The sequence below is a fragment of the Saccostrea echinata genome, unplaced genomic scaffold (assembly GCF_033153115.1).
Source record: "Saccostrea echinata isolate AGI-Se365-2 ecotype Australia unplaced genomic scaffold, CSIRO_AGI_Sech_v1 ptg000001l, whole genome shotgun sequence".
NCBI classification, from domain to species: Eukaryota; Metazoa; Mollusca; class Bivalvia; order Ostreida; family Ostreidae; genus Saccostrea; species Saccostrea echinata.
The window spans coordinates 50,437,271-50,449,981 of NW_026889750.1; positions in this window are offsets into that span (position 1 = coordinate 50,437,271).

Here is a 12,711-nt window from a genome sequence, read left to right on the forward strand (position 1 = left end):
ACTACCTAAATGAATAGTCATCGTACAGTTACTTTTGAATCATTTAGAAAAGGTTGATAGTGTTTGTAAAATGGAATGATAGCAAATGTTTTCTCCATAAAGAAGCACATAAATGGAATTTATCTCCTAAATCCAGAAAGATTTGCTTTTCTTCTAAATTGTTGGTTTTGTTTGCTAATCACGCTCAGAAAGAAGCAATTTCGCGGTAGTTAATTATTGAAAAGCAGAAACAATTACACACTAATATACGTTAGTAATTAGTGTGAAATTAGCTTTTTTTTCTCGTTGAATATTTATTGCGGCATTAGGAATTTTAGGTATATTTTTGCAATTCCATGACAGCATAAGATGTTTTATGTGAAAGAATTCACGTCTAGAAGAGTTATTTGCCTTAGAACATTTTTTTTTAATATTTGAAGGAAAATGTCATTCTTTTTTTTAATTTGAGACCCTGTATTGAGAAATCTGTTTTACTAGAAGAATACAAAGTCTTTTGAAAAATTGTGTCTAGAACATCTAGGTTATTTAATTTAACAACGCTGAGTTTAGAAAGCTGAAAAGGGAATCTAAAGTTGATTTTTTTCTCTTTTTTATGCAAAAATTTGTGAAAACTGGTTGAAAATAATTATCAAAAGGCGAAAACCAATATGGAATAAAGTAAGAGAATCCCGAATGAAACCTAATGGGAACAGATAATGCTATTTTCAATCTGTGAAGATACAAAGTTAAATAATTTTGATACCATCGATCGAGGGTCACATTTCGTGCAGAAAGTTAGTTAACATCCAATTTACAATGGTAAAATGGATTTTATATCTATGGCAATAATGTGTGCCATAAAAATAATATATCTGAGAAGGGAAATTTAATCTCCGGAGAGTATGGTTCTGTGAGAAAATGTCATAGACCCAGTGGGGCGGATCTAATTGTTTTAGGTAGATCAGAAATAAATAAAAATAAGTTCTTCTAAATGTACATTCATCAATGATAATCATGTCTTACTTAGACTTTAGGGAGATCCCACTGCCTGTGTGATATTAGGTGCTCAATAAGTCTCGTTACGTTGACCTGGGATCTCCCTAGTAATTAATGTAGTTTTCTTGTAATTAGTTGTTTATCTTCGTCATTAATAAATGACAATATTTATCAAAACATGTCTTGTAGTATTTTATGGAAGTAAAAATTAACAAAGCTGTGGGACCAAGATGGAACTGGTTCCACTCATTCTTTACTGTACAGGCATTTGTCCAGCATAAGATAAATTGGGGGGGGGGCGGGGGGATAAATAAAAATAAGTTGGTGAAAACAGTTTGTCTCTTTTACAATTTTATGTAAAGAGTTTGAAACCCGGCAAGTAATCTAGGCCCGCTTTTTATTTTTTTTCTATATATTGTCCTATCTGACAAATTATATTTATTAGATAAATCTGCAATATGACTGCATATGTACTTTGTCATATCGCAGGTTTTAATTAAAAAATAAAAATATGTTAGAAAGGAGTGTGCTACAAAGAATACCTAGGATACAATAGTTGATCTTGAAGACAAAACAGTAAATAATCTTTTTGCTTGGCCTGTTTCAGTTACACGTATTCACTGTTTTAAGTTTTGATAGCTTATTTTGATATCAAAGGTAAATGCATAATACTATAAAAATATATAATTTCAAATAGAATTTATGTGTTTTACTTTTGAATTCGAATATACACCAGGCCCCAGGATTATGAAGCAGTCTTGGACTTAAGTTAAAATTTCAGTCATTTATAACATGAATGTTTATTAGAAACTGATTCTTGAAAATGAAAATTAAAAGTTCGAAATTGGAAACAAATTTTGATAACATATCAGATTTAATGTGGATTTTATAATAAAAGTTGAAGACAATTTACAATTTTTGACTTGATTCTGAGACTGCTTTATGATCATGGCGTCCGTTGATATTGGTGTTAGTTGTCATATTGTAATTTTTGTATTTACTACTACCCACTGAATTAAGAAAAATTACAACGTGACAATGCTTTGTCGTCTAATTAAGGAATTATAAGGCTGATGCTTTCTAGAGCATTATTTAACATTTATAAGCAGGTAATCGTATGAAAGATCCCAAATCTGACATAGAATATAATGACAGAACAGCAGCTCAATGTCACATTTCTGGGATTTCTGTAGTTTTCTGTCCCTTAATAAGTATTCAAACTTTCTGTAATTTTAGGGAGCAGGGACATGTCTCGAGTCTGAGAGCCGTTGTGGAATTTGTGTCAAAGGAAAAATAGACATATCTCACTGATTCAGAGATAGGCCACTTTTTGTTGTTCTGTAGGTTCTGTATGGAAACTATGTTTTATTTAAGAAATAAATAAGAAGTTTAAAAACTTCTCTGGGAAATGAAGTGGGTCGGTCACGTGATCAAATCCTGTGAAGGCCGAAGGCCTTCTCATCAGATTTGATCACGTACCGACCCACTTCATTTCCCAGTGAAGTTTTTAAACTTGTTATTTATTACTTATATATACATTTGAGACGGACAATCGAATACAAATATTGCACTAACTGTTCGTCGTAGATTTTGACAAATTACGCAATGTGTAAATCGGCTTGAAAAGCGGTTACGCTTCAAATTCATCTGGCAAAGGATTCTGTTTTGAAGGGAATATTCTGTGAAAGGCTACTGGTGATCAATTATAGTGAGCATATTGGTGTCTGGGAATTTTTGTATCCATGAAAACCCATATTCGATGTTTAAAAAAACACAAGAAACATGTCCGATGTTTGATAATCAAATGTAGGAGGAATTTCGGTCGGAAAGGGATGGATGAACACACTTGTCCGGACCAGTTGACTTGAAATCAAGTATAAAATTGGATCAGAAACATAATATCTGCGATTTCAAAAAGGCATATTAATTATGATGTTGACACGGAGACACTGGCGATAGCTTACATTGTTAAGACAACGATCTCGATGATGGTGTGTCTACCGAACTTCCGAAGTGCAGTGTTTGTCGGCTGTTTGTGGCGTGATTGCATTACATTGATATTTTCCAATAGATTTTCAAATTTATTGTGAGTAAAGTTTAATGAAAAAAAAATTATAGCATTCAGAGGTCTACAAGAAAAATAAGGGTAAACGTTGAGACTATGCAGCTCAGACTTGAAACTTATAATAGGTAGTTTTCTATTCTCTATGTAAAATCGATCAAGAACTGTGTTGAATACTCGTTTACATTGTTAATAAAATGGTTATTATTTTACTTGCGTATTTTGTACATTTTTATACATGATAAACATGCTATATTGCTAAGTAGAGTAAGTCTTTTTTATGTAGATTTTACTGCGCTGTGTGATTAGGTCACATAATGACCTATGACCTTCGAAAAACTTCATACAAGTATGAAGATATTTGCTCTCTGTATGTTTAAATAATAGAGAGATACCACAAATGTATATATTCCAAATTATTATGCTTCCTGTCAGTTTGTCTCTATATAATCAATACCCAACTATTATCGCATAGTGTTCTAAGGATTTTTATTATACCTCTACTGTTATTACTCTATATAAAATCAATACCATAAAACTGTCTATTTCCCTGAAAAGATACTATTTCCCTCATCGGAGGACTACTCCCTGAAAAATCTGAGCTACTCCCTGGGACTACTTTGCACTTAAACTGTAACTCTTTGGTTAATTACTTTAATCTTTATCATATTTAATCAGATGTAATTATGGCAATAAATATAATCTTACTTTACGTAAAATATTTTGAAAAATATTTATTATTGAACAAATCATGCAAATTAATGCGCATAAATTATTGTGTGACCTTTTTGCATTAAAAAAAGTATCATATTTGGGGTATAAAAATCTAAAGAGGCAATAAAATATTTACTTGTATCAAACTTTTTATGACTTAAGTGCAGATTGGTTGGAAGTATCGTGTTGTTTAAAATAATGAAAGAAAAAGTTGGAGTCAGTGATGTAAATTTTGAGATATTGGATATCGGCTCGTGCACCATGTGTCAAACCCTGACTACTATTTAGGCATAGTACATGCAAAGTACAACACTATTATATAAATATCATATTCCTCGAAGAAAAGAAAAATCTTTTGATTTAATTTTTCACTTAGATAATTGACATTTATACACTAGGTCACTACACCATGGAAAACGTCGGCAAAACATTTTATATTCCAGAGAACAGTCTTTCCCAACAGATAAACTGACCATATAGTCATTTTTGGTCACATCATTAGCCAAGATGTAGGCTTTGAACTTTCCAGAAGCAGCCCTATAAAATCGATACCGAAAACTATCCATACTTAGCGCAGATAAATTCTTTTAATATACATGGAATAATAATTTTAAATAAAATTGCGAAGAATGTACCTCAAAAAATAAGAATTTATTAAAAAGTTGCTAATTTATTTAGAATTTGGAAACAAAGATTGAACATCCATCGTTTTTCATTCTTGTGCATGAAATTTGCTGGGTATTATGTTCTAAATTTTGAATTTAGCTGGGTATTATGTTCTAAATTTTGAATTTACTGAGAGTAGATACAAAATTTAGAACATGTGTGATTCAGCATTGTCGGCCACGAGCTTGTTTTGTTTTGTAGTTGTCTAGCAAACTCAACACGATGTAAAACAATCTGTTAACTATAAATCACAAATAAACCATCTATCTAAAAACATTTTGCTATCAAGCGAATATTTCCTTATTTGTTTTTTTTTTTTCTTCTTTTTAATCTTAAGACTATATAGCGGCGAAGGAGGTCTTTGAACCTCTTTGTCATTCAAATATATGAAAAATACGACAGTTAAGTCCCGATTAGCTGCGATGATTGTTTCATTGTTTGATTAACTTTTGCGTAATTCCTCTTACGTTTTTGTTAAATTTGGCATGAAATATTCTTGAAAGTGAATAAATTGCATTTGAAAATTGATAAAGCTATATATATTGCATGTGTTTGTGGTTTTTGTTTGTTTGTTTTTAGTTTTCTTTCTGTCAGTGTTTTTTTTTAATTTAAGTTCTATTATTTTTTTTTTTATTTTATATTTATTTATTTTATAGAAAACTTGTCCTAGAGATTTCCTTAAAAAATACCACAGTTAATACTGATACTCGGCATTCTACTGTAGGAAATATTTTACTTTCTTGATGTAATTAAACTTACAATTGTATCAAATTTTAATTAATTCTGACAGTAGTCATAAAAACATTACAATTGATCTTTTGCCCTCGACTTGAAGCCCTCGGGCAGCAGTTTCCTGATGATGATGAGGGTCTGAAAAATGGCTTTTGCCCACGTAACTATTTAAAGCTGTATAATATAGAGCCTTTGTTTTTATGTAAGTATATGTTTCCGACAAAGCTTTCTAATCCAGAACACATTTCCTTGTGAGTTGCTCTATGTTTCTATATTGAATATGACATATATATGTCCCCAGCAAACATGTAAACCCATCTACGTGCATGTGCTTTTGTTGCGTATTTTCTGCAGCAGAATAAATTTTTTCTACATTAATACTAATAAACCAACATGAAGAAAGGGGTAGGTATTATATACTCCTGGATAGTCAATACTCTTATTTCAGTTACTTCATATACTTTCAGATTTAATAAAGGCTCAAGGTATGAAAATGCATTCTGAATTACAGAAATTTTCCGACGTATTAATTAAACTCCTAAGTGCAATGTACTAAAATGCAGGTTAGTGAATTCTACTCACCTGCGATCGCTGGTACAATATTCATCACTGCACTTAAATAACAAACCAAACAACACTCAATATGAAAACGAATGAGATGGAATGTAGAATTCTGATTATTGGAAAAGAAGTCTGAGACAATAGAGAGAAGCTGAACACAATTATATCTGTTAATCATATGGTGAGACAGTCATTCCTAACTCAGATAAAAATGATTATTTTATTACTGAAAACGGCAATTCTGTTGTTAAGTGGTAAACTATTTGATAGCGTCTGAAAATTTACTTGATTAAGGAAACATTTTAGTATAAATAATTCAGGTCGGGTTCAATATTACTGCTTTACACTGCTCTCCCGACTCCGAGACTTCCCAAAATTACAAAACATAATCTGTGAAGTAATAATCAATCAGTGTTTATAGACGAATACAGCAATTTCTCTGGGTTTCTGTTCTTGGTAATTGATGTATTGTCTAATTACTTTCGCTAAAATTCTTTCTGTAACAATATGAGCTGTCTTCCAAAAACTTATTGTTCTACGAGAAATACACTGACGAAGTAGTACAAAAGTAAAGAGGAAAGGGGGTTACTGAATTAAATAAAATGTTTGTTTGTGAATTCTTGCTTTGGGAGTCAAAAACTTAGAATTCTGTGTTCATAAGAGCAAGTGAATAATCTGTCTCTGGTCGGTTGACAATTCAATTTATGAATTCACGTTAAAGTGTCGAACAAGGAAGACTTACTGTTGTCACGGTTCCATTCACGTTCAAATAGATTCTCGGTTTTTTAACACTTTAAAATTGATTCCAACGTTGCATTTTTTAATTATTAGTCGCTAACTGATATAAGCTGATACAAAGCGGTCGTAGGTTTTTATTTTTTTTTATATATTATACTTTTATGTAAATCAGTTTAATCTGATTCGTCGAGAAACATTTGTTAAAAAACATTATTGCCCGCTGAATGATGAAGCCACGCCCTCCAGCGTAGCAACAGTCAACATTGCTTGACGACGGGTGATATTCCAAAAAATAGTGACTGCGCAGAATTTATGCGCGCAAGGTTCACTGTTATATGTATTTGTATAAAACATTCAGTATAATAAAATAAATATTGCATGTAGTTGAATCTGATTCGTCGAGAATCGGCTGCGCCTCGGTTGACAATGGTTTTCTTGAAAATTTTCAATGTTACACTCAACTACATGCAATATTTATATAATGTGTCTATTCCTACTATGTGAATAAACTTTTGGGTATCAAAAACCCATGGCTGTGGCGCACTCACCAACCGCCTATGATATAAAAATTCGTGATAAAACGTATGGTATTAAACTCATATTTATTATGTGTATTGTGATTTATAAACTTTTTTTGGTCTGTCCGTTTGTCTGTTAATTTGTTAGTCTGCTTGTCCATAACAGTGACATTATATAAATATTGCATGTAGTTGAGTATAACATTGAAATACCAGTGTCAACCGAAACGCAGCCGTGGTTGACAGTCAACAGCACTACAACTACAAATAACAAATAAAGTTCACAGGTACTTGAAGACAGGACCCCCCTCCCCCCACCCCCCTCACCCCCCCCCCCATTCAACCCCGAGGTTTGTTGGACATTTTTCTCACAGATTATATTCATTACCCTTATTCATCATGTGTACCATAGGGAAAAATCGTGAAAACCCCAAAATAATCGTTCCACACAAAAATACCCATATATACTATATAAGAGAGATTAGTCTGGTTCCCGCCCTCGCCACTCCGTTTTCACTTCCCAAAACGAAGTGAAAAACGTAGTGGCGGGGCGGGAACCAGTCTAAAGAGAGACAATGAAATTTCAAGATTTTTATCACAGCCATGATAAAGTTTAATACAGAATTCTTCTAGACCAATGAAATTTTAATATTTTTTCAGAGATAGGATAAATAAAACTACTTCTTTTTAAAAAATAACACTTGTCGGGTAACGGCTTCTGTGACGTGTCGGAATGACGATCTCGAGGTCGTGAGTTCGATCTCCGGCATGGGCACTGTCGGATTTTTTTCGGAAAAAAGAAGTTATGCATTATTTCGGCATAGTATGCTTACGCTTATGAATCCTCAGAACACTATCCGAAAATAGTTGGGTATTGATTATACAGAGACAAACTGACAGGAGGCATAATAATCTGTAGTAGTAATTTGAACAGAATATATAGTCGCCCGCGTGGCGCAGTGGTTAGAGCGTCTGCTCTAGAGTCGCGAAGTAAGGAGTTGATCCTTACGTCGCGGGTTCGAAACTCACTGTGGGACGTGGAGACCGGTCCTTCGGATGAGACCGTATAAACCGAGGTCCCGTGTCGCAGTAGGTGCAGCTCTGTCCACCGGCAAGTAGTGGCGTCTCCATATGAGTGAAAATTTCTCGAGAGGGACGTTAAACAACATACAAACAAACTAACAAACAGTATATCTGAAACCTGACAGAATCCCTCCTTCACACCCAGTGTGCTCAGTGATCCATTCCATACTGTGTGTGTTTGTGTTTTGTATTAAACAAATAGAGTGCAAATTTCTTTTTTTTTTTTTTTTTTTTTTTTTTTGCTCTACTGAAAGAATAGTGTATCAAAACTAGAAAAAAAAATGGTTCCAAAGCGGATAAATTGTTTCGTTTAAACCCTTTACTACGTCCAATACTGTGTTTTGACGAATTGAATGGAACTAAGTCTATACCTAGTGGAATCTCTTGACAACGATGATGTTGTTTGGTCCAATAAAATTCTTGCATTAATTTTTGCTTCAGCCCATGTGCTTTTTTTTTTTAAATCTATTGCATAAATATCAGCAAATTAATTAAAAATATCAAATATATTATATATTTTTTATTATATATATTTTTTTCGTCTTTAAGACTTTTCCAGAAATGAAATGTACCTTATGTATGTCGATGACCTTTAGGTCATGACTTATCTTCTTTAGATATGAGGTTTAAAATTCACTTCCCGGTGCAAAAATTATATATTATATTTTACTTCGGAAAAAAAAACATCCGCATTGCATTAGCTAAACAAACTTTTGAATTTTGTTTTCATTGTTATTTATTAACCTTATGGGGAAAAAAGTGTTTCAGTAATTTCCTGTATCTGTGGTCAATATCAATTACTGAAACTGAAATATAAACAAAAGCATATATCACATGTACAAAGAAAATAAGTAAGGAACTTTTCTTTTCCAGATAAAGATATTTTCAAATGCGCAATGATATCGGGAAGATTTTTATCCTATTTGTTTACATTGAGGGTTAACTTGTCCAGAGTTTTGATAATAATTTCCAGAACACTTGTGACTCTGAAAGTTAAGATGTTTATTTTTACTATGGGAAGTTTTTATTTGCAATTTATATTTTTAAAAAAATTAACTCATCGGAAAGCGCTTTTAAAAATTCAAATGCATATCAAAAGTATCTCTTGCTAAGAGCCAAACCTATACGGAAAAAAGTAAAGGACAACTTGAAAACAGCCTTTATTTAGCAAAACTTAAGTAGTAATATTCCATGCATAATGCTAAAATTGTGAAATTTAATTAAAATATGTATAGTCACAGGCCCTTAGATCGCTTTAAAAAAAATTAAGGTGTTAAAAATATCTTTTTTATACACCCCGATTTTTTAAAGTCGGATTTAAGCGATCCAAAGGCCTGTGGTATAGTTAATATTAAAGTACTCACGACCTCTATATTTTTTATGCCCCCGTAATCGAAGATTCAGGGGCATATAGTTTTTGCCCTCTCCGTCCGTCTGTCTGTCTGTCCGCAAAAACTTTAACCATGCCCGTAACTTTTGATTGGTTGGAGCTATGACTTTCATATTTCACAGGTGTATTTCTTGTGACAAGACCTTTCTTTGGGTACCATAAAATTTGACCTTTTGACCTTGACCTTGGAGTTTCACCCACTTTTGCTAAATTTTTTCATACTTTAACCTTGGCCATAACTTTTGAATAGTAGGTGCTAGGGCTTTCAAACTTCACATGTGTGTACCTTGTGACAAGGCCTTCCTTCGTATACCAACAACTTTGACCCTTTGACCTTGACCTTGGAGTTTGACCTACTTTGGAAAAACTTTAACCTTGGCAATAACTTTTAAACAGTTGGTGATAAGGTTTTCATACTTCACATGTGTAATCCTTGTGACAAGACCTTCCTTTGGATACCAACAACTTTGACCTTTTGACCTTGACCTTGGAGTTTGACCTACTTTTGAAAAACTTTAAACTTGGCCATAACTTTTGAACAGTTGGTGTTAGGGCTTTCATACTTTACATATGCATTTCTTGTGACAAGACCTTCCTTTAGATACCAACAACTCTTACCCTTTGACTTTGACCTTGAAGTTTGACCTACTTTTGAAAAACTTTAACCTTGGTCATAACTTTTGAACAGTTGGTGTTAGGGCTTTCATACTTCACATGTATATTTCTCGTGACAAGATTCCTTTAGATACCAACAACTCTTACCCTTTGACCTTGAAGTTTGACCTACTTTTGAAAAACTTTAACCTTGGTCATAACTTTTGAACAGTTGGTGTTAGGGCTTTCATACTTCACATGTATATTTCTTGTGACAAGACCTTCCTTTGGACACCAACAATTTTGGCAATGACCTTGACCTTGGAGTTTGTCCTACTTTCAAAAATTTTTAACGTTGGCCATAACATTTGAACGTTTGATTCTAGGGCTTTCACATTTCACGATCATGTGTATCACTTGTGACAAGAATATCCCTTGGGCACCATTTGACCTTGACCTTGCCGTTTTACTTACTTTGAAAAAACTTTAACCTTCGCCATAACTTTTCAACTGGTTGTACTAGGGCTTTCATATTTCACAGGTATATTCCTCGAGACAAGACCTTTCTTTGGGTACCAACATTTTTTATTTCTTGACCTGGACTTTGACTTGCATTCAAGAAACGTTAACCTTCGCCATAAGCTGACATACGGGGGCATCAGTGTTTCACAAACACATCTTGTTTTTTTTTTGTTTTTTTTTTTTTTGTTTTTTGTTTTGGTACGATATGACTTTTAACAAGCTCATTTCTATGAGGTAATTTCATCTTAGAAGTCCCACCAATCTGCAAATTCATGATGAAAAATATTTAATTTCTGATTACATTTTTGCATGCTTGCTTTTCGTCAATTGTTTTACCGGAAAAAAGCTTAAATTGCTAAATTGCTGAAAATGAGGTATATTTTTTTTATTTAATTTTTTTTTTTTTTTTTTTTTTTTTTTTTTTTTTTTTTTTTTTTTTGCTTGCTTGTCAATTTTTTTTTCTTTTTTGAGGTTGGCCCTCGTACTTTAAAAAACGTTGCTACGGGCCTGCAATTCACTAATAAATAAAGAGATATAAATGAAATTAATCTTTTTCCTGATTCAAATGTCTCTAAAATAAGTTTCTATGTTAAAAAGGATTCTTAATTTTTTTTTTTAAGCACAGAAGCAGCCTATTCAGTTGTGAACTTCATTTAATTACGGTATTTTTACAGCAGTAATTGTGACAAAATTGTGGAATTCCCCAAACCCCCTGAAAATACGTACGCCAGTGGTTTACTATTTATTTGGGCTAAGTAGTCATTGAATTACCATTTAGACAATTTTACTCACTCTTTGGTTATGACAGATCAGAGAAAAATAAAAATCTAACCACGTGACCCTGGAAAAAGGGATTCTTTTGTACAAAAAAAGGAATATACTGAGTATTTGACACAATAATTAAGGGTTCAAAAATCTACGAAAAGAATCAACTTTCTTATTCTGCTACCCCTAAATCAAGGTAAAGATCATCATGGCGCGACTCAACGTGTAATAGAGACTGTTCCTTCTTTGAACAGCATACGCACTATATAGAGGGCCTAAATGTTCTGACGACTAAATAATTAATATGTACATCTAGACAAACAGACAGATAAGGCAGATCCAGCTAACGCATTTATTCGAGGAGAAATTAGTCTGATTTATATGAATAACCTCAAGCATCCCCACCCTTGGACTTCATAAAGCTTCCTATATAATTCTACTATTATATACTATGATTTTTGATTTTTTAAACACAAAGAATTAATGTTTGCACCCATTATTTTGTTTTTAAGTAGGCAATCGGAAACTTGACTGTAAAATTAAAAACGAGATTATTCAGAGGAAATAATGCGTCATTTAACTTTGACTAATGAAGACAAAATAGATGTTTACCACTGGACTGCGAGGATTTTTCATTGAAACTTGTATGATATATACACACAGATATAACATGTTTTTTTTTAATAAAGATACTTAATGGGGTGGGGGTGGGGGGTCATGAGGATACATATGCGATAAAGCCGTTCATACATGAATTTACCTGTGTTCCGTATTATATATATATTGTCACTGCTTATTACAATGGTCATTGTCTGCGAGATTCTCTTTTAAGTCAGAAAATAAGGCTATTGATAATACATTTCCAGTAACTCCAAACTATACATGATCTGATGAATCCCCTACTCTCTTTGATGCAGCCCTCAAATCTGAGGAAATACAGAAATGACTACAAAATTTTTTGAGTTATAAACATTTAGATTCTCAAGAATTAATTGACAATGCTTCCACAGAATTAACGAACATAATAATTAGAACTGCAGATAAATCTCTACGAAAATGGAAAAAAAGACGTAATAAGACAAATAAAAAATCACAGAAGTGGTTTGATGGTGACTTAAATTCTATGAGGAGAAACCTACTCAGCTATGGTAAAATATATTCAAAATTCCCAAAAGACCCTACTGTTAAAAATCACTAATACAAATTATATAGAGAATATAACAAATCAAGAAAATATAAATGTCGCCAATATAAACAATCTTTATTAAAACAACTAGAAATGTTACACGATGAAAATCCTAAATCTTACTGGAAACTAATAGATAAACTTCAAGAAGTAGAGAAAAATAACAGTACTGAGGCAATTTGACCCTTCAATATGGGTCTCCCAT